The following is a 3,520-nucleotide window of genomic DNA, read 5'->3' as shown; positions in this document are numbered from 1 at the left end:
CCATGCCTGAAATAGCCAAATAATATTATCCAATTAAGGTGAAAAGCACCATATAAATGCTACGGAGGCTGAGACTTAAATAGTCACATATGGTTTCAGGAAAAGCACTCCAGTGCATCAGCTAGCAGTAAAAACAGGCAGGAGTGAAATGATCTGGCTGGAAATGAACTGCAAATTGATAAACATTTAGTTGCTAATGCCGTGTTTATTATTTTTTACTAGGATAAAAATTAACTGCGCGGCCTTGGCCAGAAAACAGATTGAACTCTACCATCTGGGTAGTGGAATCAGTATCTCTTTAGCGTCCGGTTACGTACAGGTCACCGCTGCCAGCTCCGATTTTATTTGTAAATAGGCCCTGGGTGTCCGGACAACAGAACCAGGGGAGGCTTCTGGGAAGCACAAGCAAACCGGCCAACGCACCAAATGCGCGACTCTCGAAAGGGCGCTTAGGCAGTAGGGCCGCCCCCCACCTCCCCCCACCGCCCTCCGGGTCCCGCAGTTCCCAAGAACCACGTCGCGGCGCCTGCGATGGAAGGGAGGGCGGCCAGCGCGGCCGGAGGGGCTGCGGGGCGCGGGGGCGCGGGGACCCGGGGGCGCGCACGGGGCGGGGCTGGGAGCGGGGCCTGGGGCGGGGCGGGGCGGGGCCTGGGGCGGGGCGACGGCACGGAGCCCGCGGCCGCCCCAGCTGCAGATGCCGCGCTCTCCCCCGGGCCCTTTTCCATCAGCTTGCAAGCAGCTGGATCAATTTACGCTAGCTGCAGCGCCCAACACAAGCACGGGCTGAATTATTGCTCATGGAAATCCCCTCTGTTTCAGGGAATCAGGTAGCTTTCCAACTCCCAACAATTAATGGTCCTTTTGGTCCAGAGAGAATACCAAAAAAAAAAAAAAAAAGGAAAAAAAGAAACTAAACAAAACAAAATAACAGACTGCAGGCTACAGGTTTCAAAACAATCCGTTTGGTTTCTAGTAAATTAGAGGGAGTGGGTGGTTGAGGTACCGAGTAATGTTATCCTGTACAGTGTGGTCTTTGACGTCAGCAAGATGTTTCTCTCCCCCTTCCCTCCTCTTTGCCTCCTCTCTCCTTTCCTTGTCCACACCCTCCTCTTCTTCCTCCCGCCTTCCCTCTCTATGTCAGGGAGACAGATGACATAGGGGAGCTCTGGAAAATTACTAGTGGATGTGCGAGATAGCTCCCAGGCTCCAGTGATTCCCACATTTTCAAAAATGAAGGCTATGGGGGAGGGGGCCGTTCAACCACCTTCTAAATTATCGACCAAAATACATGTGACTCAGTGAAAGAAAAGAGAAAAAGCCTGCTGGAAAGCTAACAGTAACCACCACTGGCTCTGCATTCCACAGCCCTCATCTTGCCCTATTAGCAATTGTGTCCCAGGGAGCATTCTTCCTGTGGCGAAGAACACAATTTTGTCTCCAGGCAGCCTGAAATAGAATCCCGGAGAGCATGTGCTGTAGATCCAGGGGCCTCAGCCTGGGCCGCTGTGCGCTTTCTCCTCGCTCCCCTAGACCTCTTTCTCTACTCATTAAAGACAGCAACAGCTGCCCTCATGTCAACACAGAACTATCTAGAACAAGGGTTCCAGGGCTAACATCTGTAGCCTGACCCTGCAATATCTTTGTTTCCCCTTTTAAAAATTTTGGGGGGCACCTGGATGGCTCAGTGGTTGAGCGTCTGCCTTTGGATCAAGTCATGATCCCGGGATCCTGGAATCAAGTCCTGCATTGGCTCCCCGCAGGAAGACTGCTTCTCCCTCTACCTATGTCTCTGCCTCTCTCCCTGTGTCATAAGTAAATAAATAAATAAATTTTCTCCACCTCATTGTTTGCACAAAGGCAGCCTGGCCGCACCGTGGCAGGAATCCTGTGGGTGGCCACGTAGGGAGTGCTGGGTGGAGTGGGCAGATCTCTGTGTGGCTCCTCATTACCATATAGCTTCAGCAAGACAACTTGGTTTCCCAAATGACCCGACTCTGTCATTTTACACAGGCATCCCTTTGAAAAGAGAAATCTGTCCCAGACCTTGCATGATGGAAAGTGGTTCCAAGTAGTGTAGGGTAGGGAGCAGGCCCCGGGGTACATATGGGCCTGATTTTCTCCCTTGGGCACGTGGTGGCTCCTCCCTCCTTCCTCTCTGCTCTGATCTGGACAGCAAGGGCCTCGGAGGACCTTAGAACAGTTCACATTTTCTAAACCAGAGCCTCCAAATGCTCTGTGCAGGCATGAAGGTCCCTTGAAAAACACAACACACTGGTAATGAAAAAATGCACATATAAGAAAAGCAAGTGAGATCACACAAATCTATTCCGTAATTCGACCTGGAACCTGAAAAAGAGCATTGCATTAGTATGGGGGGCGGGGGGGGGGGGTGGGGGGCGGCGACGAGGGGTGTGGTGTATGGGAGTGCCATAGGCAGATAACAGCACTTGGGCAAGAGCTCAAGCTAAATCTTTAGCATAAGTGTTAGAAGGATGGACGAATATGCCACTGAACGAGTAAGAGGAATTAATCTGTTCAGAACACAAAATGAAAAGGAGACCAAACTTTCTGGGAGGGGAAGGATGAGGTGGGGGCCTGGCTGCTGGAAAAAAACATTTGGTTTGAAGGAGAACAGACCTCCGAAGTGCAAACACAAACCAGGAGTCTGACGTAATGATAAGTGACAATAACGACGTTAGGGGACATGTATTAAACACACTCCATGTGCTGGATGCCTCACGTGTCTTGCACAAAACCATCTTATTTCGTTGTCCATGGCCACTCTGGGGAGGTAGGAAGGAGCTTGAGAGTACATGGATTCTTTGGGGCACCAGGGAAGAGAATTCTGGATCTGAAGGATTTAGGACACCTTAAAGCAGACGTATCCAATTGAGAGCAACCCACACATTTCCTCAAAGTTGGTCAAAGTGGGTCCTTTTGCTATCCTGCCTCCACTGTAGCTTCTGCCTCCATTGATCACAGAGGAGAGGGGACACTTGGACTCCTTCTGACTTATGGGGCAAAGACCCCTAAGGGAATAACAAAGTCCCATCTCCAGGGAGCAAAAGCTGATCTACCTGCCTCTGCTCTGCCTCAGAAACACCAGATGCTTCAGGGAAGCCCTGGTGGGCCTTGCCTGTGCTCCCTCTGGAAACACCCCTGGTCCCAGCCTTGCCGGGTAATCTCTGGGCCCTCAGGGAAGCCCAATCCAACCTCCTGGGACATTCAGGAACTCAAGTTAGTGAAAGTGATGCCAAGGGGCCTTTCCTCAGTGGGTCTCCAGGGGCCTCTCTCACCCTTGAGGGAGAAACAGGGAGCGTGGTCTTCACCTAGTTGAAGTGTCTGTGCCTGGACCCTCTCATTTGCTAAATGTAAACATGCTCTCCTTCCAAAGTCGTGGCAAGGATCCTCTCCGTTTCTTTCTAGCAGATCGCCCTGATGCCACAGATACGCATTTAATAATGCAGTCCTGCAAGGGCATAATTTTAAATCTTCATGCCTCATGTAAAACATTTCCCTG

The sequence above is a fragment of the Canis lupus genome, chromosome 4 (assembly GCF_048164855.1).
Source record: "Canis lupus baileyi chromosome 4, mCanLup2.hap1, whole genome shotgun sequence".
NCBI lineage: Eukaryota > Metazoa > Chordata > Mammalia > Carnivora > Canidae > Canis > Canis lupus.
Note: the sequence above shows the minus strand (reverse complement) of the source record.